At 49.7% G+C, this 24,473-nt stretch overlaps 1 protein-coding gene across 7 annotated transcripts in view; it reads left to right on the plus strand.

Moving 5' to 3' along the window:
• ST3GAL4 (ST3 beta-galactoside alpha-2,3-sialyltransferase 4) overlaps positions 1-24,473 on the plus strand; it is a 188,093-nt gene that overhangs the window by 25,811 nt on the left and 137,809 nt on the right. The window lies entirely within an intron of this gene.

A 24,473-nucleotide genomic window follows, 5' to 3' on the forward strand; every position in this document is an offset into this window, starting at 1 on the left:
TTTTTTATTGACTTCCTAAAAAGGACTCATGTCATTTTAAAAAATTTCTCTCTTCTCCAATGCCACATAGGTTCTACTCAGCGCTTTGAAGCCCAAGCACTAATAGTAAAATAACTTGATTGTTTCAGAAACTGCTGACTCAGAGAGGAATGTGTGACGTTGCGTTCCATATATTTTATGGAAATATGCTTATGAGTGTAAATATGATGTAACTGAAATATTCTTTATGCAAAAGGTCTCTTGTAAGGTATCATAACAAAGGTTATAACCTATTGAATATATTTCTCCTACTTGTATGCATGTATCATTCTTGTATCTGAAGCTAGAAATGTGAAGTATATCTCTGAGGTCCTATTGTAATTAGGCAAAGTGTGGGCCATTAATGGTGGTTTAGAATCTTGATGGCTCCCACTGACTAGGACAATTTGGTTGTAAATGGTTTATTTACCTGCAAACCTTCCTGTATACGCGTGGGCCAACCCAGGAAGAATGGAGACTAGGGGGGGTCTTACAGTGATATGTGATCATGTCACACGATACTGGAATCTATCTTAATCCTTGTTCTTTTCCATTGATGAGGCAGGGGTCGGGATAAGCACAGACAAAAGATTCCCACCTTGTGCCACAGCTATAAGAGAGGGTGGGGCAGGACAATGGGGAATGCCAGTCATGAGAAAACCCCTGCCTACCACCTGAGATGTCTGCTGGATCTAACAAAGACTGTACCGGGGAAAGATTGGGCCCAGACTAAGAAGGAGTCTAGTCTGTGAAAGAAGCTTATTGAGGGTGAGATATTACCTGTAATCAGTTTCTTAATGTATTAGGCTTAGACTTGCGTGTTTTGTTTTGTTTTGCTCTGTGACTTACTTTGTTCTGGCTGTTATTACTTGATACCACTTAAATCCTACTTTTTATACTTAATAAAATCACTTTTGTTTATTAATAAACCCAGAGTGAGTGATTAATACCTGGGGGAGCAAACAGCTGTGCATATCTCTCTATCAGTGATATAGAGGGCGAACAATTTAAAAATTTATCCTGTATAAGCTTTATACAGAGTAAAGCGGATTTATTTGGGGTTTGGATCCAATTGGGAGCTGGGTGTCTGGGTGCTGGAGACAGGTAACCTGCTGAGCTGTTTTTAGTTAAAGTCTGCAGCTTTGGGGGTGTGGCCCAGACCTTGGTTCTGTGTTGCAGCAGGCTAGCAGGTCTGGCTCAACAAAGCAGGGTTCTGGAGTCCCAAGCTGGCAGGGAAAACGGGCTCAGAGGTAATTTCAGCACGTCAGGTGACCGTCCCAAGGGGATCTCTGTGGCCGACCCCTTCACAGAATGAAACTCACTTTTGGAAGTTGCTGTGTCTTTGCTGGGTTCAGAGGTGGACCTGCTGGTCTGAGTTTCGCGCGGTGCTTTGCTGCTCAGATGTCGGCTCCACAAAGCTGCTGCATGGACAACAGCACCAAGGAAGGGCCGTCTCAGAAATGGAGTGAGATGCAACTTAACCTGGGCACAGGATGTTCCGCTTCTTTGGGAGTTCCTTAACCATTATTTTCTTTGCAAACACTGAAGCTGACCCTGATGAATTTTGAACTTTTGGTCCTAGGAAGACAGTGGTTTTGGTGGTGGTAATTATTTGTATTGCAGTAGCGCCAAGGTGCTCCAGTCAAAGACCAGGGCCGCGCTGTTCTAGGATCTTTACAAACACAGACGTGTGGTTAAGTCTTTAAGCCATACCCTCTGCGACATGGATTTCTAATTTTCATGTTTTTTTATAGAGAAGATTAAAATAAATATTATACCTATAAATAAAAGCACAGATTTTTTTAAAGAAAATACGCTAAATTCAAGAAAACAGTATTCTCTTCCCCCTCCCTAAAGTTATATACAGAAATGGTGGTAAAGAAGGGTCACCTACTAAATCTTTGTAACTGAAAACTTGTGTCTGGAATGAGAGGATCATTTACTTTCTTTAGGGGCAAATTTTGTTTTGTATGTTTAAAAAAATTTTTTTTGGTAAATATTTTTTTGTTTGCCTTCTAAACGAGTCCTTAACCTGAGCTCACAGTGTTGGAATTCACTTCTGTGGATGGGTGTGGCTCCTTGGCCACAATTATTTCCATCTGTAACTCTCACTTCTGTTGTTCCTCTTGCAACATTTCTCCAAAGCCTCTCCCACCCCCCAAATCTGGCAAAATCCATCCGTTGTAGTTAATCTCTCCAGCTGTAAATGACCTAGTGGCTACCACTGGGATTAAACTGTTGAGAATCATCCATGTGGCTCGTGTTGACCGCTATTGTAGCAAAAAATGTATGTGTTTTCGTTGTGGACTTGTATGGCTCTATTTCTGTGTGTTTTGTTCTCCCGAGGCCCTCCAAGCTGTATACAATATTGATTTTTCCATAGGGATATGGCACATGAAGCCAGTTCATCCCTGATCTAACTTCGCTGAAGTCAATGGAGTAATATTGGGGATGAATTTGACCCTTTATGTTGCTAGAGAGAGGTCAGAACTAGAGCCTTGAATCTTAAAACCAGGGAGAAGCGGAGGTCTGATTTGCATCCCTGGTTCTGAACCCGCCCCTCTGGCTCTGCTTAGTTTGATTCAGAGAATTTTCTATTCCCAGTTTCAGTTTGGTTTTGGTTGAACTATAAGCACCGCTGATCTCACAAGTCTTGTGCCGAAGTTCTGGTGAGAATTTCGCACTGTTGAACGCTAACCCTCCGTCTGATTCTGCTTCAATCCCTAGATCAAGCCCAATTCTGACACAGAGCCAAACCCCACCTCTAGTGAACATAAGCTATTTGGCGTCTTCCCAGAGTGCAGAAAAGCTAATGCAGGCAGGTCCTTAGAGTAGCAGCCGTGTTAGTCTGTATTCGCAAAAAGAAAAGGAGGGCTTGTGGCACCTTAGAGACTAAGGCAGGTCCTGTAACTTCAGACATTCCTGGGCCCTTTCCGTACCAAAGTACCAATGGGGCATATTTTAAATTTCCTTTTACAAATAAAATCATTGATGAGCTTAAGGCTGAACTGTAGCAGCAGTCAGTCTGGCACAGATGGATGGGCCTGTAACCATAGGCCCTGATTAGCGAAGCACTTGATCATGGTGTTAACTTTTAAGCACTTGAAGTCAATGGGACTTAAGCACATGCTTAATGTTAAACGTATGCTGAAGTACTTTGCTCTGTTGGGACCAGAACAGGGATCTCACAGGCAGCTGCTCTGCAAGCTTCCCTCACTTTGCCTGCTGGAAGTGCCCTCTCCTTGACTTGGAGGGACTGCTCTAGGAATGAGGGGACTTCAGTCTCCATGGCCCATTCAAACTTTGTTGTCTCTCAGCTGGCAAAGAAGATAGCCCATTAGTGATGGTGACTTTGTGACTTGGATGCTTAGCCGATGCTGACTGGACTGAGTCTTCTGAGTTGTGCAGAAACAATAATTTACTTGCCAAATTGTGCCTTTTTCCCTGCTCATGAATTGTCTATGAACTGATTTGCAAAATTCCTGATTTCATTTCTCATTCAAAATTACTTCTGATTTTTGTCAGCAGACATTCCTATGATGAAATGTTGTGGGTTGGGTGGTCCCATAACTCATGCAATCAAGGGAACAGAAACAGACCAGTGTAACTAGCCAATGTCCCATGGCTTGGGAATTTTAGTCTCACAATTTGACGTTAATTTCTGGCAAATATTCAAGTTTAAAATTAGCTCTGAGTGTTCGCACCAGTAAAGGAGAAACACTCATCTTTGTGGAAAGAACCAAGAATACAATGAATCTGATTTGGCTTTCAAATTCATGAATAAATGTGTATTCCCATAACATGTTTCACCTCTCTGCCCAATTCATTTCATGCAAAGGCCAATCCCTGCAACACCTTCAACTCACTAGTGTCCTGATATGAGATTTAAACTGATAAACTACTGCCACTTAGCTCATTACTAGTCCTCTTAGCCATCCACTACCTCCTTGTGTAGGTACCTTAAATACCACAGCACTTCTGACCGGGTGAAAGAAGCAAGCTTTCCTCTTAACTGGTGCAAATTCTTTGGCTGCAGTAATAGTAGTCAACTCAAAATGAGTGCTGATGTGGAGATGCCGGCAAATTCCTGTGGAACCTCCCTGGAACGTATCCTCATAGTCTGGGAGACTAAAGCAACCTGACGTTCCCAATTTAATGTCCTGATTTCTCACAGGTACAACCGAGTGAATGCAGCTACTGAAATACTGTTGGCTTGATTCTCAGCATTCCAGGCTTTGACAATGTTGTCAGCTAATCTCTGGCTCTTAGTTCAATGCGTTCAATTGTTGCACTTGTTGGTGGAGTCAGAATTGGCAGGAAACGAGATCTTAACTGGGTCACGTCTTCTAGAAGGAATTATCTTCCTGGTGCCACCTGATCGTAGAATTCTGATGGTTCACTTCTCTCTAGCCATTAGTATGGCATTCATCATGGTAGTATGTGAATCTGTGCTGGGCTTCTGTCCTCACTGCTGGGAGCATGGTGCTCCTGTGATAACAGGCTGTAGCTCTTCTTTTGATGCTGGGATCATTTAGACAACCTGGCAGTGCAGGGTGCTTCCTAGATAACTAAGCCATCTAGAGCAATGCTTTTCATTCTCTCCACAACTCCCCTTTACAGGGAAAAGGGAGGACATGCAGCTGGTGAAATATGGACTAATGCATCCTAAGTGATAAGACGTTCACATGGCATGCTCTGGATTTAGTACCATCTGCTGCCTGTCAGGTTATCAGGACCATTCTCTTGGCCAATATGTACTGTTCTGGAGGTTGGCATAAGCCTTGGCTGCTGATGAGAAGACTATTGTTCGTGTTGTAGCAACTAGCTCCTGGGATCTTCTCTGCCCCACCAAAAAATAAGTGTAGCTCTTCCCCATTTTATTCTTCTTTGAGATGTTTGCAAGTGAGCTTAGGCCAGGATATCCTGGGCTTTGATCCAGGGTTTTCGCTCTCTTTGGGACACGGGCAAGTGAGTTCTCTTCCAATCTGCTTCTGTTCCCCTCTGTCGGACAAACAACCTTGTGTCCAACTGCTGTTAGTGTCTCCTGGCATCTGTTTGCCTTTCCCTGGGCCTCCACATTGCTGAAATAATTCATTGCTCCCTTCCAGTCCCAAAGCTTCCCCTTCCGAACTTCAGGCCTCTTCCAGGTCCTGGGAAGTTGTTGGGGCTGTGTATGTTGGGCAGAGGAACCCAGGTGGCTTGTGCATGATGTAAGTATTGCTTTGACATCAGGTTTTCTGCAGTCCCTGCCTCTTCCCTGTGTGCATTTCGTGGAAGGAGCTGGGAGACTAGCAGTGTGGGGGCTGATGGACAGGCCAGCGTGGGGCTGTTCAGTGAAGGCTGAACCTCCGCTACCGTTTTCCCCAGAGTATACGGTAATGGAGCTGTGGAATTTAGATTCACAAAGGGCTTTAGTGCCCAGGAGATCACTGGGATTCACACAGCCTGAGTTAGGTGCTCGCGCTGCCGATCCGGTGAATGGAGGGAGATTGGCACCTCAGAATGGGATTCACAGAAGCCAGCACGCTGAGCAGAGAGCCGCCTAGGCTAGCCAATGGAAGATGCCAAAGAGAAGGGTATGACCTAAGCTCCATCCCCTCTCAAGTAGTTCAGTGGCTAAATTAAGCTATAGCTGCCTTCTGCTTCAGCTGTGAACCCTCTCCTGGCCTCAGGTGCCTAAAGCATTTCTTGTAGCTCAGGAGTTAGGGGACTTACCCAGGATGGGGGAGACCCCCTGTTTGAGTCCCCCATCCGAGATGGGATTTGAACTGGGCTCAGGTGAACAGGTGAGGGTCCTACCCACAGAGCTATGGGACAGTCAGATATGGGGCTTCTTCTGTATCTCCTGTTGATGCTGTTCAACTGTGGCTAAACAAATAAATAGCCATTGGAGCCTGGGTCTCCCCACCAGGCTACAGAGTCATTCCCTCACGGCCCAATGACTCTTTAATTATCCGAATTATTAACAGCTTCCACAGGAGAGATTTAGCCGCATCAGACTCTCCAATAGCCCAGTGGTTAGAGCGCTCACCCAACAGGTGGTAGATCCCTGTCAAATCCCTTCTCCTCATCAGGCAGGGTGGGACTTGAGGATGTCTCCAACATCCTGGGTGAATATCCTCACCACCGGGCTAAAGTTACAAGGGAGGTCCCCCCTCACCTCCGGTTTTGTGTGGAGCTAGATTTGCTCTATTGGACTGGGCCCCGCAGGCAGGTTAAGCAGAGGAACACCCTGTCTCCCCCAGTTGGTGAAGTGCTCTGGGACGAGGGGTCTGGGTGGCTGGAGTGAGTGCCCGGGCCCAGAGGCAGAAACATAGGCCCCGAGGGAACTTTTATTGCAAAGCATAGGTGCCTGCAGTGTTCGGCAGCGGCCGAGCGGGAGTTCTGGGAAAACCATGGCGCTTAAATCTGGGACTTAGGCACCTAAGCCCCTTTGTGAATCTAACCCTCACCGTCCCTGGGCTCCACGCTGCGGCCAATGGAAGCATCACGCTTACAACCACAATCAAATCCAGATTTTCTTCAAACAGCATGGGTTACTGCCACAGGAGCTCAAGGGACTAGCCCTTAGCCGTGCAGGGCCGGAGACACACAGCTAAAAGCTCTGGTTCCCTTCCGTAGAGGGCAGTGGCCTGCTAAGTCATTCCAATCCTGGGCATTTCTGCAGTGCAGATCACTTGGTAAGGATTTGGATCGGGGCATATCCCAGCTGCGTCCCGGTCGTGACTGACTGCACAGTCTCGAGTGACAAATGGAGCAGAAATTGGCTCGCGGGACAGTGCCAGATCTCTCAGTTCACGCATCTTAGCATTGCGTACGGTAGGGAATTTGGCCAATGCTGATCAGTGTCGTAATTACTAAACCCTGTGCTTCTGTAAACACCAAGCCCTTTAGGAGAAGGCTGTGTGGCAGCACTCTGGTGAGGATCATTTCAGCTGGGTTGTGGGTTAAGAGGGGAACTCAAGTGGAAAATATTGGGGTGTTTTGGGGAGTTCCCCTCTTACCTTTCTCCTTCTTCCCAACCCTTGCTAGTGCTTAGATTGGTGAAAGGAAGGAGTGTAGAGCAGAGAACTGGGAGTCTGGACTCCCAGCTCCACCTCTGACTAGCTGGCTGACCCTGGGAAACTTCTATCGGTAGGTTTCAGAGTAGCAGCTGTGTTAGTCTGTATCTGCAAAAAGGAAAGGAGGACTTGTGGCACCTTAGAGACTAACCAATTTATTTGAGCATGAGCTTTCGTGAGCTACAGCTCACTTCATCGGATGCATGCCGTGGAAACTGCAGCAGACTTTATTTATACACAGAGAATATGAAAAAATACCTCCTCCCACCTCACTGTCCTGCTGACAGTGGGGTGGGAGGAGGTATTTTTTCATATTCTCTGTGTATAAATAAAGTCTGCTGCAGTTTCCACGGCATGCATCCGATGAAGTGAGCTGTAGCTCACGAAAGCTCATGCTCAAATAAATTGGTTAGTCTCTAAGGTGCCACAAGTACTCCTTTTCTTTTTGCGAATACAGACTAACACGGCTGTTACTCTGAAAACTGTAAGGAGAGTGATCAGGTATGGTAACACCCATTGTTTCATGTTCTCTAAATCTCCCCACTGTGTTTTCCACTGAATACATCCAACGAAGTGAGCTGTAGTTCACGAAAGCTTATGCTCAAATAAATTCGTTAATCTCTAAGGTACCACAAGTATTGCTTTTCTTTTTTCTATACTGTAGTTTCCTTCTCTGTACAGTGGTTTTCCCTTCCCAGCACCTCCCATCCCCAGCCATGGGCCAGGAACCCGTTGGTCTAGGCGTTGTACAAGCAGAGAACAAAAAGACGGTCCCTAGCATTCTGTATGATACACACCCCTCTTGTGTGTGGATTTAGGATGCACTTCATTTCCATTCTGTGGGATCTAGCTGGTGTCTGTCTCTGTGAACACCTTTCCCAGCCCCCATGCTCCTGATCCCCTGTGGCTGACCCATGGACCGGGGTGTTTCAATGTCTGGCTCCTTTAATGGCAATCCTGATTGTGTGCCGCTCGCATTCCCCTTGCTGCACAGATGGGCCCTAGATTTACTGTGCTGTTCTCTCCATTCACATCTGTGCGGAGCTGAAATCTGAGAGTGCTGGGCCCCGTCTCCTAAGCTTGTTTTGGCTATCTCGATGGCTGGATTGCTGCTGGCCTCCTGCTTCCACCCAGGTGACGTTTGTCACACGAATGTGCCCTTTATCTATGCTAATTAGATTCTTCCTCATCAGCTCATCCCCATCTCAGGCAAGCCAATTTTTGCTAACATGTTAAAGTAAGCATCCCTTCTCCTTGACACATTTCACTCCCTGTTTAGTTCTGGCTTAGGGCATTTATGTCAAATACCGATGGGTTGTCTCGAGCATGGTAGCTTGAGGCATGCATTTTATTTATTTATTTATTGTAGCATCAGTGCGTGGCTTTTCAAAGTGGCTGGTGACAACCCCAGGGGCCGACAGCCGTTCTCTAGCCACAGGGCCAGTAGAGTGTGGGCAGTGGCAGGGCACTGAAAATGGGCCTTTTCCCCAGCTCTAATGGAGCCACCTTCGGGGAGCTATCTGTGTAGCTCAAGTGGCCTTGGCCTGTCTTTTGATAGCAATTGTGATGTGGATACGCCCACTAGGCACTGGATTGGGGGAGTCCTCTCATTCCACTTGCACTATATTTGGCCCCAGCTGATCAGATGGAACATGCTCATTCTGCAGACACATGGACAGATGAGAAAACCCATAAAAAAAAACCCAGAAAAATCCGTAGGGAGCCCCCAAGCTCGACCCCTGGTCCTTAATCTTCAGAGCCACAGGCCCCCTCCCCTTGAGCCGAAGGAGATCACCTTTAGCTGACTGTAGGAGCGGGGCCTTTTAGTCTCTCTAGGCCCAGTTGCTAAAGGTCTGCTCCAAAAACACCCACGCATCCAGAACATTATCCTGATACTTGCCCGCCAGCAGCCTAGAAGGGGCAGGTGCCATGTCCGAGCCATCCAGTCAATTGTCAGCCATTCTGAAGCCAGTGTCCCCTTTCTGCCACGTAGTAGCAGGTGTCTCTGGCCTTGCAGCTGGTGGAGGAGAAATCAGTGACGTGGAATCTGGGAGTATATATAGATGTAGCTTGTATGTGTGTGAATAAAGCACCAGTCCCGGAATGAGGTGGTCAACCAACATGCAGGGCAGACCCTGCTGCCAGGAATCTCTGCGCCAGGGCCCACTTCCCAGGGAGCAGCTGTGGCTCAGGGTTTGACTTTAATCAGAGCCCCAGACAGCGAGTGAACTCTCCTGCTGCTCACACAGCTTCTCCTCTCCCCAAGCTGCCTCTACACCAAGACCTTGCAAAAGTCAGAACTACCATAGCACGTCTTCCCAAGAGTCAAAACTTGCTTGTAGGCTAAGAAAATGACCTTGGAACAGGAGGAGCACTGTCTGCCGTAACAACAGGCTGTGACTAGTTGCTCCTTAGTGGACCTAAATCTAACCCCGACCCCCACTCTATCCCCTGGTGTCCAGTGCTTCATTTTAAATGGGACTGGGTTTCCCTTTTCTGTTCAGGGTTTCAGGTACAGAGACCTTGGCCTGCTTAGTCCCATGACAAACAATCGCCGTTAAAAATCTCTTCAGCCTTTCATAAAGATAAAGAAAAAGGAGGAAGAGGTAAAGCATTTGCCATGTGAAGTATTCAGCAAGGCGCCCTTTCCCTCGACCCAGAGGGAGCTGTAATAACCGTCCTGTTGGGGGGAAAGAAAAGAGGGGAGTTGAGACAGTCTGGAGGTCTTCTTGAAGTCCAGTCCTGCTTCCTTGAAGACAAAGCAAGACACAGACAAAAGGGGACAGATAAGGGCAGTGAAGATAGAAACTGCAGCTTCTGGGGCTGCCTCTCAAGGGGTGAGGGCAGGGCGTGGCGGCATGCCCACGCTAGCTTTGAGCAAGCTCACTGAAGGGAGCAATGCAGACGTGGTGGCCTAAGCTCGCTACCAGAGTACAGTCCTGCCCGGGACGCTAGGTGTGCACTCAGCTGGCTCACCTGGGCTGCCACGGCTACCCTGCTATTTTTACTGAGCTAGCCCAGCTGAGCCTACATGGGTTGTCCTGGCTGGATTTATGGCTCAGTGCAGCAATCTATAACCCACTAACCCTCCTTTGTCCTACCACTGCAGTGGTGCTAACTGCCCCTTTCACCTTGATTAGTCTCTTACAACATGTCAACTCCTTATGCTAAACCAGAGGTCGGCACACGTGCCGAAGGTGGTACCCAAGCTGATTTTAGTGGCACTCTGCTGCCAGCCGGGGTCCCGGCTGCCGGCCCCACTCAGCCCGCTGCCGGCCTGGATGGACGGAACCCCGGGCTGAGCGGGGCTGGCGGCCGGGACCCCGGCTGGCAGGGGCCGGCGGACAGAACCCCAGACCGGCAGCGGGCTGAGCGGCTCAGCCTCCTGCCCGTCTGGGGTTTTGTCTGCCGCCCCTGTAAATGTAAAATATATTACTGGCAAGCGAAACCTTAAATTACAGTAAATAAATGAAGACTTGGCACGCCACTTCTCGAAGATTGCTGACTCCTGTGCGAAACAATCTGTTCCAAACTTCCACCTTGTAGTTAGCATGGCCTGGTCTACACTACGGACCTAGCGCGGTATAACTACATCGCTCAGGGGTGTGAAAATCCACACCCAGGAGCAACGTAGTAATACCAACCTAACCCCGCTGTGTAGACAGCGCCGAGTCATAGCTACTGGTTTTCAGGGAGGTGGATTAATTATGCTGACGGGAGAAGCTCTGCCGTTGGCAGAGGAACACCAGGGGGATGAGGTAGATGAGGCTTTCTTCCAGCAGCTCACAGAAGCTACTAGATCGCATGCCCTGATTCTCATGGGTGACTTTAATTTTCCTGATATCTGCTGGGAGAGCAATACAGCGGTGCATAGACAATCCAGGAAGTTTTTGGAAAGCGTAGGGGACAATTTCCTGGCGCAAGTGCTAGAGGAGCCAACTAGGGGGGGCGCTTTTCTTGACCTGCTGCTCACAAACCGGGTAGAATTAGTGGGGGAAGCAAAAGTGGATGGGAATCTGGGAGGCAGTGACCATGAGTTGGTTGAGTTCAGGATCCTGACGCAGGGAAGAAAGGTAAGCAGCAGGATACGGACCCTGGACTTCAGGAAAGCAGACTTCGACTCCCTCAGGGAACGGATGGCCAGGATCCCCTGGGGGACTAACTTGAAGGGGAAAGGAGTCCAGGAGAGCTGGCTGTATTTCAAGGAATCCCTGTTGAGGTTACAGGGACAAACCATCCCAATGAGTCGAAAGAATAGTAAATATGGCAGGCGACCAGCTTGGCTTAATGGTGAAATCCTAGCGGATCTTAAACATAAAAAAGAAGCTTACAAGAAGTGGAAGGTTGGACATATGACCAGGGAAGAGTATAAAAATATTGCTCGGGCATGTAGGAATGATATCAGGAGGGCCAAATCGCACCTGGAGCTGCAGCTAGCCAGAGATGTCAAGAGTAACAAGAAGGGTTTCTTCAGGTATGTTGGCAACAAGAAGAAAGCCAAGGAATGTGTGGGCCCCTTACTGAATGAGGGAGGCAACCTAGTGACAGAGGATGTGGAAAAAGCTAATGTACTCAATGCTTTTTTTGCCTCTGTTTTCACTAACAAGGTCAGCTCCCAGACTGCTGCGCTGGGCATCACAAAATGGGGAAGAGATGGCCAGCCCTCTGTGGAGATAGAGGCGGTTAGGGACTATTTAGAAAAGCTGGACGTGCACAAGTCCATGGGGCCGGACGAGTTGCATCCGAGAGTGCTGAAGGAATTGGCAGCTGTGATTGCAGAGCCATTGGCCATTATCTTGAAAACTCGTGGCGAACCGGGGAAGTCCCGGATGACTGGAAAAAGGCTAATGTAGTGCCAATCTTTAAAAAAGGGAAGGAGGAGGATCCTGGGAACTACAGGCCAGTCAGCCTCACCTCAGTCCCTGGAAAAATCATGGAGCAGGTCCTCAAAGAATCAATCCTGAAGCACTTGCATGAGAGGAAAGTGATCAGGAACAGCCAGCATGGATTCACCAAGGGAAGGTCATGCCTGACTAATCTAATCGCCTTTTATGATGAGATTACTGATTCTGTGGATGAAGGGAAAGCAGTGGATGTATTGTTTCTTGACTTTAGTAAAGCTTTTGACATGGTCTCCCACAGTATTCTTATCAGCAAGTTAAGGAAGTATGGGCTGGATGAATGCACTATAAGGTGGGTAGAAAGCTGGCTAGATTGTCGGGCTCAACGGGTAGTGATCAATGGCTCCATGTCTAGTTGGCAGCCGGTATCAAGTGGAGTACCCCAAGGGTCGGTTCCGGGGCCGGTTTTGTTCAATATCTTCATAAATGATCTGGAGGATGGTGTGGATTGCACTCTCAGCAAATTTGCGGATGATACTAAACTGGGAGGAGTGGTAGATACGCTGGAGGGGAGGGATAGGATACAGAAGGACCTAGACAAATTGTAGGATTGGGCCAAAAGAAATCTGATGAGGTTCAATAAGGATAAGTGCAGGGTCCTGCACTTAGGACGAAAGAACCCAATGCACAGCTACAGACTAGGGACTGAATGGCTAGGCAGCAGTTCTGCGGAAAAGGACCTAGGGGTGACAGTGGACGAGAAGCTGGATATGAGTCTGCAGTGTGCCCTTGTTGCCAAGAAGGCCAATGGCATTTTGGGATGTATAAGTAGGGGCATAGCGAGCAGATCGAGGGACGTGATCGTTCCCCTCTATTCGACATTGGTGAGGCCTCATCTGGAGTACTGTGTCCAGTTTTGGGCTCCACACTTCAAGAAGGATGTGGATAAATTGGAGAGAGTCCAGCGAAGGGCAACAAAAATGATTAGGGGACTGGAACACATGAGTTATGAGGAGAGGCTGAGGGAGCTGGGATTGTTTAGCCTGCAGAAGAGAAGAATGAGGGGGGATTTGATAGCTGCTTTCAACTACCTGAAAGGGGGTTCCAAAGAGGATGGCTCTAGACTGTTCTCAATGGTAGCAGATGACAGAACGAGGAGTAATGGTCTCAAGTTGCAGTGGGGGAGGTTTAGATTGGATATTAGGAAAAACTTTTTCACTCAGAGGGTGGTGAAACACTGGAATGCGTTACCTAGGGAGGTGGTAGAATCTCCTTCCTTAGAGGTTTTTAAGGTCAGGCTTGACAAAGCCCTGGCTGGGATGATTTAACTGGGAATTGGTCCTGCTTCGAGCAGGGGGTTGGACTAGATGACCTTCTGGGGTCCCTTCCAACCCTGATATTCTATGATTCTATGATCTCTAGTTAAGTGCGACAGCGTTTTAAGTGTAGACCTGCTCTACTTCTCCTAGACCTGGAGATGAGCTCTGTGTAAGCTCAAAAGCTTGTCTCGCTCCCCAGCAGAAGTTATTACCTCGCTTTCCTTGTTTCGCCTGTGCCCTTTAACAGTTACTCTTGGAAGGAAGTATATACTGAGGGGAAGCTGCTGCAGCCTCTGTAGTGCAGCCCTGTTCCACTTGTGCTTCTCCATCAGCCGGGCGAGTCCCTGGGCTTTATGCCTGCATACAGCCTGGAATGGCCTCTTCAGCCAAAGTCACAGGGGCTGTGCCCAGAACTGTCTTATCCGCCCACTTGGTGAGCTTTGGCAGGTGGATGAGGTGAGGTGAGAGGCAGCCCCGAGGCCTAATCCCAGCGTTGACATAAGCGCTCTGTGTGGTGTCGGGGAAGTTGTGGCGCTCCCCTGGCTTGGATTTCCTCCTCTGTGGAATGGGGGAGCGCTCCTTGACTCTGCAGCCCACGCCCCGGGAGCCCTGCTCAGCTGATCTGAACCAGCCGTGGCGGTGCAGTGGGTTTTTTTATCACACAGACTTGGGACCAGCGGGCAGAGCATGCCTGTCAGCTCCTTTGATTTAGGAGAGACTTTTGCTTGTCCCCAAAAAAGGTGGGACAAACAAATCCAGGAGTGGAAGTCGAGGCTGGGCCCCCTCCCAAACAAAATCAGTTGGGGTTTATGGGCTATCCTAGGGCACCCCCGATGCTTCCGTACTGTGAATTTATTGCTGTGTTTCTGTTCAGGAGAGACCTGGTTTTGTGCCATTGATGCTGGCAGGCCAGTCAAAAGAAATTTGGTGCCCCGATAAATCCATGTTCGCTGGGGCTCCACCTCCTGCCATTTCACCCCAGTTATAGATGTTTTGGGGGGTCCTGAGTTCAGGGCCCAAGTACCGTTGTCCCCTCCTTTCTCCCACTTCTGTCTGCCCTGGCTGTGACTGCCTGCAAGCAGAGTGCTGGCCCTTTAGCTGTAAGCCAGGAGCCTCTCTGCCAGAGCATCACTGTGGGAAGACATTAAACCTTTTAAAAAGGAATAAATCAATGGAGGAAACGCACTGCCGTCCCCGGGGCTGGGAGTGAAAGCTGCCGTGTCTGCTGGATTGAAGAGCTATGGCAAATCCTCCCAGCACTGGAGAGCGAGTACCACAGTGGTTCAGCAGGGCCTGCTAGGGAAGCAGTATCCCCTGTGCTTTAAATAAAGGCTAATTCTGTAGCTCTCAATGCTGGGCTTTTCTCTTCACCCGTGCAGGGGATATTTGAAGCTGCTGTTGCAAATCTCGGTTTTCTTGCTGCTGGGTGTCTTAGGCAATGTGTCTGCTGCATGCCTGCTTAGCTGGGCATGGTTCTGCACACCTGCTCTGTGAAATCCCAAAGGCTTGGTGGTATTTTGAGGTTGCAGACCTCCGCCGGGCCATTCTGGCCTGTCATCTTGCAGGTTTGCCTCATCCAAAGCCATAACTGCTTTTTGTATGGTGTTGCTCAAATCTGGAGGTCGTGCCAGATGTCAGATGGGAGAGCTTGGGTTCTCCTAGACCTCTTGTCTTCAGTCAGGTGGATGGTAGAGGATGGGGAGAGGGAAGGAGCGAAGCAGGGCAGGGAAAGATAGCCAGGGGAAGTCAGAAAAGGAATGAGCCCCAAGTCAGGAGATTTTTAAAACCTCTGGTTTTTTTAGCCCTTAAGCATCACATTTTGAAGCTGTTCTCTGCAGCCACGTGGGGTAGATTTTATTTATTTATTAAATGAAAACTGCAATTTCCCCATCTTTGCTTGTCTCCAGCAGGGGGCTTTAAGCAGCGGAACACCAAATATCGCGAGATTCATGATAAAATCATGGGATTGTCAAGACTGGGTCTGCAGCATCCAAAAGGGATTGGAGTGGGAGGGGAGGGATGGCCCTTTCCCTGTCTGTTTGGGAAATCAAATCCTTGTGAAAACAGAGTGGAAGTGCTGGAGGAAACCATCTGTCTGTAAAATTCCAAACCACCCTTCCTGCTGCTGGCTCTATTCTGTATCTCAATGCATGTTGTCTTTGGTAATACTCTTGGCATGTTTCACTTGGTTTAATTTCCCTGAGACCTTTCCTCTTGGCTTTCCCCTCCTCCTGCTAAAACCCTCTGTCTAAGGGTATGTCTACACTACGAAATTAGGTCGAATTTATAGAAGTCGGTTTTTTAGAAATCGGTTTTATATATTCGAGTGTGTGTGTGTCCCCACAGAAAATGCTCTAAGTGCATTAACTCGGCGGAGCGCTTCCACAGTACCGAGGCAAGCGTCGACTTCCGGAGTGTTGCACTGTGGGTGGCTATCCCACAGTTCCCGCAGTCTCCGCTGCCCATTGGAATTCTGGGTTGAGATCCCAATGCCTGATGGGGCTAAAACATTGTCGCGGGTGGTTCTGGGTACATATCGTCAGGACCCCGTTCCCACCCTCCCTCCCCCCGTGAAAGCAAGGGCAGACAATCATTTCGCGCCTTTTTTCCTGAGTTACCTGTGCAGACGCCATACCATGGCAAGCATGGAGCCCGCTCAGGTAACCGTCACCCTATGTCTCCTGGGTGCTGGCAGACGCGGTACGGCTTTGCTGCACAGTAGCAGCAACCCCTTGCCTTGTGGCAGCAGATGGTACAGTACGACTGGTAGCCGTCATCGTCATGTCTGAGGTGCTCCTGGTCGCCTCTGTGAGGTCGATCAGGAGCGCCTGGGCAGACATGGGCGCAGGGACTAAATTTGGAGTGACTTGATCAGGTCATTCTCTTTAGTCCTGCAGTCAGTCCTATTGAACCGTCTTATGGTGAGCGGGCAGGCGATACGGACTGCTAGCAGTCGTACTGTACCATCTTCTGCCGAGCAGCCATGAGATGTGGATGGCATGCAGTCCTTCTGCACCGTCTGCTGCCAGCCAAAGATGTAAAAGATAGATGGAGTGGATCAAAACAAGAAATAGACCAGATTTGTTTTGTACTCATTTGCTTCCCCACCTCTCCTGTCTAGGGGACTCATTCTTCTAGATCTCACTGCAGTCACTTACAGAGAAGGTGCAGCGAGGTAAATCTAGCCATGTATCAATCAGAGGCCAGGCTAACCTTCTTGTTCCAATAAGGACAATAACTTAGGTGCACCATTTCTTATTGGAACCCTCCGTGAAGTCCTGCCTGAAATACTCCTTGATGTAAAGCCACCCCCTTTGTTGATTTTAGCTCCCTGAAGCCAACCCTGTAAGCGCCCCTCCCAGCGTCAGAGCAATGGCAAACAATCGGGCATCTGAGAGTGCTGTCCAGAGCAGTCACAATGGAGCACTCTGATGGGGCTAAAACATTGTCGCGGGTGGTTCTGGGTACGTGTCGTCAGGCCCCCGTTCCCTCCCTCCCTCCGTGAAAGCAAGGGCAGACAATCATTTCGCGCCTTTTTTCCTGAGTTACCTGTGCAGACGCCATACCACGGCAAGCATGGAGCCAGCTCAGGTAACCGTCACCCTATGTCTCCTGGGTGCTGGCAGACGCGGTACGGCTTTGCTGCACAGTAGCAGCAACCCATTGCCTTCTGGCAGCAGACGGTGCAATATGATTGGTAGTAGTCCTCGTCGTGTCCGAGGTGCTCCTGGCCACGTCGGCTGGGAGCGCCTGGGCAGATATGGGCGCAGGGACTAAATTTGGAGTGACTTGACCAGGTCATTCTCTTTAGTCCTGCAGTCCTATTGAACCGTCTTATGGTGAGCGGGCAGGCGATACGGACTGCTAGCAGTCGTACTGTACCATCTTCTGCCAGGCAGGCAAGAGATGAAGATGGCTAGCAGTCGTACTGTACCATCTTCTGCCAGGCAGGCAAGAGATGAAGATGGCTAGCAGTCCTTCTGCACCGTCTGCTGCCAGCCAAAGATGTAAAAGATAGATGGAGTGGGTCAGAACAAGAAATAGACCAGATTTGTTTTGTACTCATTTGCCTCCTCCCTTGTCTAGATCACACTGCAGTCACTCACAGAGAAGGTGCAGCGAGGTAAATCTAGCCATGTATCAATCAGAGGCCAGGCTAACCTCCTTGTTCCAATAACAACGATAACTTAGGCGCACCATTTCTTATTGGAACCCTCCGTGCAGTCCTGCCTGAAATACTCCTTGATGTACAGGCACACCCTTTGTTGATTTTAGCTCCCTGAAGCCAACCCTGTAAGCCGTGTCGTCAGTCGCCCCTCCCTCCGTCAGAGCAACGGCAGACAATCCTTCCGCGCCTTTTTTCTGTGCAGACGCCATACCAAGGCAAGCATGGAGGCCGCTCAGCTCACTTTGGCAATTAGGAGCACATTAACCACCACACGCATTATCCAGCAGTATATGCAGCACCAGAACATGGCAACGCGATACCGGGCGAGGAGGCGACGTCAGCGCAGTCCCGTGAGTGATCAGGACATGGACACAGATTTCTCTGAAAGCATGGGCCCTGCCAATGCATGCATCATGGTGCTAATGGGGCAGGTTCATGCTGTGGAATGCCGATTCTGGGCTCGGGAAACAAGCACAGACTGGTGGGACCGCATAGTGTTGCAGGTCTGGGACGATTCCCAGTGGCTGCGAAACTTTCGCATGCGTAAGGGCACTTTCATGGAACTTTGTGACTTGCTTTCCCCTGCCCTGAAGCGCATGAATACCAAGATGAGAGCAGCCCTCACAGTTGAGAAGCGAGTGGCGATAGCCCTGTGGAAGCTTGCAACGCCAGACAGCTACCGGTCAGTTGGGAATCAATTTGGAGTGGGCAAATCTACTGTGGGGGCTGCTGTGATGCAAGTAGCCAGCGCAATCAAAGATCTGCTGATATCAAGGGTAGTGACCCTGGGAAATGTGCAGGTCATAGTGGATGGCTTTGCTGCAATGGGATTCTCTAACTGTGGTGGGGCTATAGACGGAACCCATATCCCTATCTTGGCACCGGAGCACCAAGCCGGCGAGTACATAAACCGCAAGGGGTACTTTTCGATAGTGCTGCAAGCTCTGGTGGATCACAAGGGACGTTTCACCAACATCAACGTGGGATGGCCGGGAAAGGTACATGACGCTCGCATCTTCAGGAACTCTGGTCTGTTTCAAAAGCTGCAAGAAGGGACTTTATTCCCAGACCAGAAAATAACTGTTGGGGATGTTGAAATGCCTATATGTATCCTTGGGGACCCAGCCTACCCCTTAATGCCATGGCTCATGAAGCCGTACACAGGCAGCCTGGACAGTAGTCAGGAGCTGTTCAACTACAGGCTGAGCAAGTGCAGAATGGTGGTAGAATGTGCATTTGGATGTTTAAAGGCGCGCTGGCGCAGTTTACTGACTCGCTTAGACCTCAGCGAAACCAATATTCCCACTGTTATTACTGCTTGCTGTGTGCTCCACAATATCTGTGAGAGTAAGGGGGAGACGTTTATGGCGGGGTGGGAGGCTGAGGCAAATCGCCTAGCTGCTGGTTACGCGCAGCCAGACACCAGGGCGGTTAGAAGAGCACAGGAGGGCGCGGTACGCATCAGAGAAGCTTTGAAAACCAGTTTCATGACTGGCCAGGCTACGGTGTGAAAGTTCTGTTTGTTTCTCCTTGATGAAACCCCCCGCCCCTTGGTTCACTCTACTTCCCTGTAAGCTAACCACCCTCCCCTCCTCCCTTTAATCATTGCTTGCAGAGGCAATAAAGTCATTGCTGCTTCACAGTCATGCTTTCGTTATTCATTCATCACACAAATAGGGAGATGACTACCAAGGTATCCCAGGAGGGGTGGTGGAGGAGGGAAGGAAAATGCCACACAGCACTTTAAGCACAGCACTTTAAAAGTTTACAACTTTAAAATTTATTGAATGACAGCCTTCTTTTTTTTGGGCAATCCTCTGTGGTGGAGTGGCTGGTTGGCCGGTGGCCCCCACACCGCGTTCTTGGGTGTCTGGGTGTGGAGGCTATGGAACTTGGGGAGGAGGGCGGTTGGTTACAGAGGGGCAGCAGTGGCAGTCTGTGCTCCAGCTGCCTTTGCTGCAGCTCAACCATACACTGGAGCATACTGGTTTGGTCCTGCAGCAGCCTCAGCATTGAATCCTGCCTCCTCTCATCACGCTGCCGCCATATTTGAGCTTCAGCCCTCTCTTCAGCCCGCCACTTACTCTCTTCAGCCCGCCACCTCTCCTCCCGGTCATTTTGTGCTTTCCTGCACTCTGACATTATTTGCCTCCACGCATTCGTCTGTGCTCTGTCAGTGTGGGAGGACGGCATGAGCTCAGAGAACATTTCATCGCGAGTGTGTTTTTTTTTTCTTTCTAAGCTTCACTAGCCTCTGGGAAGGAGAAGATCCTGTGATCATTGAAACACATGCAGCTGGTGGAGAAAAAAAAAGGGACAGCGGTATTTAAAAAGACACATTTTATAAAACAGTCGCTACACTCTTTTTCAGGGTAAACCTTGCTGTTAACATTACATACATAGCACATATGCTTTCGTTACAAGGTCGCATTTTGCCTCCTCCCACCGCGTGACTACCCCCTCAACCTTCCCCCCTCCCTGTGGCTAACAGCGGAGAACATTTCTGTTCAGCCACAGGCAAACAGCCCAGCAGGAATGGGCTCCTCTGAGTGTCCCCTGAAGAAAAGCACTCTATTTCAACCAGGTGACCATGAATTATATCTCACTCTCCTGAGGATAACACAGAGAGATAAAGAACGGATTTTGGTTGAATGGCAGCAAACATACACTGCAATGCTTTGTTCTACAGTGATTCCCGAGTATGTGTTACTGGCCTGGAGTGGTAAAGTGTCCTACCATGAAGGACGAAATAAGGCTGCCCTCCCCAGAAACCTTTTGCAAAGGCTTTAGGACTACATCTAGGAGAACCGCAAATGCCAGGGCAAAGTAATGCTTTCACATGCTTGCTTTTAAACCATGTATAGCATTTTAAAAGGTACACTCACCAGAGGTTCCTTCTCCGCCTGCTGGGTCCAGGAGGCAGCCTTGGGTGGGTTCGGGGGGTACTGGCTCCAGGTCTAGGGTGAGAAACAGTTCCTGGCTGTCGGGAAAACCGGTTTCTCCGCTTGCTTGCTGTGAGCTATCTACAACCTCCTCCTCCTCATCATCTTCTTCGTCCCCAAAACCTACTTCCGTATTGCCTCCATCTCCATTGAAGGAGTCAAACAACACGGCTGGGGTAGTGGTGGCTGAACCCCCTAAAATGGCATGCAGCTCATCATAGAAGCGGCATGTTTGGGGCTCTGACCCAGAGCGGCTGTTCGCCTCTCTGGTTTTCTGGTAGGCTTGCCTCAGCTCCTTCAGTTTCACGCGGCACTGCTTCGGGTCCCTGTTATGGCCTCTGTCCTTCATGCCCTGGGAGATTTTCACAAAGGTTTTGGCATTTCGAAAACTGGAACGGAGTTCTGATAGCACGGATTCCTCTCCCCAAACAGCGATCAGATCCCGTACCTCCTGTTCGGTCCATGCTGGAGCTCTTTTGCGATTCTGGGACTCCATCATGGTCACCTGTGCTGATGAGCTCTGCATGGTCACCTGCAGCTTGCCACGCTGGCCAAACATTAAATGAGATTCAAAAGTTTGCGGTTCTTTTCCTGTCTACCTGGCCAGTGCATCTGAGTTGAGAGTGCTGTCCAGAGCGGTCAGAATGGAGCACTCTGGGATAGTTCCCGGAGGCCAATACCATCAAATTGTGTCCACAGTACCCCAAATTCGAGCCGGCAACGTCGATTTAAGCGCTAATCCACTTGTCAGGGGTGGAGTAAGGAAATCGATTTTAAGAGCCCTTTAAGTCGAAATAAAGGGCTTCATTGTGTGGACGGGTGCAGGTTTAAATCGATTTAACGCTGCTAAATTCGACCTAAAGTCCTAGTGTAGACCAGGGCTAAGGCACTTTGCTGATCTATCCTGTCTCGATTTGCCTGCCCTCTATATGCCTTTTTGTCTCCCCCTGCTCTTCTCCTTCTCCTTCTCTGTTCCCTCCCTTTCTAGCTTCCCCATGCCCGATCCTCTTAGGATCAGGACAAAGTGTGTGTCCTGCTCACCCTCCCAATCAGGCTGATGGTGAATTAACCGGTGTTGCACTCAAGTGAGTTGACTGCCCTGCTTTTACAGTACAATGTTGCTTAGGGGATAGAGCAGTGGACTGGGACTCAGGCAATCTAGGTGCGATTCCCAGCTCTGCCACTATCTTGCTGGTTGACCTTGGGCATATCACTTTACTCCCCGTACCTCAGTTTCCCCTTTTGTAAATGAGGATAACACTGCCTGCCTCCTTTGTAAAGTGCGGAGGCCAGCTCACTGGAGGGATTGCCTCTCTCTCTCTCTCTTCCATACTACGAGCCTGCTGGGGCGCTCAATTCGATCCCCCTCGTTATAAAAGAAGGGGTGGCTGGCAAAGTGTTCTCTGTGAGGGCTTGGGACTCTGGACTTTGCTCTTCCCTTTGGGTCGAAGTTTGCTGACCTTCCAGGCTGCAAAAGACAGCTGTTTGCCAGGGATCTGGGAGAGGGCTGAGGGTGTGTTCCCGCAGCCATGAAGGGGAGAAAGGAGTAATTGTAGGCAGCTAGTGCCCAGGGTCCAACTCCAGGCCACAAGAGGGAAAAGGGCCTCTTGCTGTGGGTGTCAGCTGCTGCATTATAACTATCGGTGGGGGGCGGGCATGGACACGAACCCCCATGTGCACCGCTGCTGACCACGTGCATGCAGCACTGGAGAATGCAGCTTGTGACCTTAACCGTTAGTAGGCTATTTACGCAGCCCTCCCCCGTCAGGTGTCAGTAATCTCCGGACTTATGCTCGGTTCAGGCCGCTGAAGGGGGAGAGAGACTGGTGGAGGTCAGTGATGTACGCGTAAGCACCCAAGCGTCCCACGGCCTGGCGAGGAAGAGGCTGGGCGTTCTCTGTCTGTGAAGGCCCTGTACGATGAGGGTCTGCCCAGAGCTAGGTTCCTGCACTTCCCAGTCCCAACCAACTGCTGGGCCTGTGGGTCCTCAGTGGGATTTAGAAAGAAATCACTCCAGCTGTGAGTAGTTGCAAGCAAAGGCTGGAAGAGGCCGATACTTGGTGGAGGTGCCGCACGTGAAGTGAGGTGTGGATGCTCACTGTATGTTCCTACAGCTTCAAGTCCCAGCTCCAGGCCTGTAGCTTATACCGAGCGTGATGCCTTCGAGCCTCTGGATTGGTGTAGTATTTCTGCACCAGTTTGTCTACACTGCAGTCAGGGCATCTGACTACCTGACATGCCCGAGCTAGCTTTACATTGGGTCCCCAAGCAGCGAAGCCGTGGTACAAACCTGCCTGGATCCCTGGGTAACATTCGCGGAGCTAGCCCTCTTTGCTGTGACTTCACTGCTCCAAGACCCGAGCTAGCTAGACTGAAGCTAACCCAGGGATGTCTGCACGAGCTGCAGTCACATCCAGTAACTGCAGTAAAGCCAGCCCCTGGAACTACGTCAGGATAAACTGGACCATTGCATACACTGCATGGCAAACCTCTGAGCCAGTCACCAGCATCAATCTCTCATAGCCTGGTGTCCATGCCCCACAAGCCACCATCCCCATTGGTACTGATGGAGTCTCAGCAAAGGCTCCCTCCAGGAATGAATGGGCCATGGAGGCTGAACTCCTTCTGGTGCAGGGATCTCACTTTAAAAGGAGACCGAGGTGCATTGGTAGGGAGCTGTGGTGGGAACTTCCCCTGCTGCCGTACCCGTCCTGAGGCTAAGGAGAGGAGTTCAAGGCCAGGTCTGTCAATGGAACACCTTTCACCAGCACTAAATTCACCTTAAAAATAAAATATCGGGGGGCAGCTTTATTTATTTATTTATTTATTTTGGTCATTGTTCTACTAACCTGGGCTCGCGTTGCCTGAAGAACTTCTGTAAGGTGCTTTTGAGATGGAGAAGCATCTGTGCCTGCATTTGACAGCTGGGGAAACTGAGGCAGACACGTGCATGGCCTGCTTTCCAGGGACATTGAGCACCCACAGCTCCTGTCGGAAGGCTGCTTTGGGTAGTCAGCACTTCTGGAAATCAGGCCCAAGGTCACACAATGAGCCACTGGGATGGCCAGGAAAAGAACCCAGGTGTCCTGCTGTAATAGCCAGGCTGTAGCATTCTGCTCGGCCTGGCCTGCTTTCTCCCCAGTAGGGTGGAAGCACCTGGGGAAAGAGAGTAAATGTCCCTTGGCATCTGGTCTCTTTCCTCATGCATGCAGCCTCCCTGAGCTCTGTGGTGTGGTATCTAGATGCTGTGGGCACAGGATCGGTGGTACATACCCCTCCTGTGCACGTGTGCTCACAGCCATTCCTGGAACCCAATCCCTTCACCAGAGAGGCTGGTGACTCTTGATGTGTCCGTGCTGTTCTCTGTAGAGCCCCAGCATCCCCTGAGGGCAGAGTGCAGTGTGAACGTAGGAGGAATGCTGGGGTGTGAATGACGGAGATCAGAGTGGCACAGATGAGACGACCTCAGCAGAGCAGCCGGTGTGGCGCTTTGAGGGGACTGGCAGAGAATCAGGGAAGGTGAACCAGGGCTGTGAAAGTGAGTTGTGCTGAGATTCCCACCCCGTGGCACCAGCTGCAGAAGTACCTTCTGTCCACAAGCTGGGGCTTTGGCTCCTGATCTGACTGCATCAGTCAGCCCTCTTCGGTGCAGCAAACAAGGTGGGACAGACAGTAGGCAGGAAGGAAACTAGGATAAACCTACAGGAGGTGCTGTTTCTCCTCTGTTTTTTTTTACCTCCCCTGCTGGGGCGGGGAGGAGCTGTGGTGAAGGGGTTAGAGGCAGTACCTTTACACTCCTTGTGCAGAACCCCCTAAGGAATCTGCTGGTTTATTTATTTTTGGAGGTTCCTTCCAAAGCCATAAAACAGGAGTCTTGGCCACACATGGGATCTTTAAAGTCCAGGCCAGGGTAGCCTCAGTGCCCTGGCCTTCTTGTGGAACAAAAAATTCCGAGTTCAGCAATGTCAGAATGTCAATTTGAACGGAAATGTTTTGGTTTGAATCAACACTTGGACATGGAATGTTTCATTTTGTTTCAAAATGTTAACATGAGAAACTTAATTGAAAGTGACATTTTTTCCTCTGGAAAATTTCAGTGAACTCATTTTCTGTTGTTTATTTTT

The sequence above is a fragment of the Lepidochelys olivacea genome (genome assembly GCF_965140295.1).
Source record: "Lepidochelys olivacea isolate rLepOli2 genome assembly, chromosome: 22".
In the NCBI taxonomy this organism is placed as follows: Eukaryota; Metazoa; Chordata; order Testudines; family Cheloniidae; genus Lepidochelys; species Lepidochelys olivacea.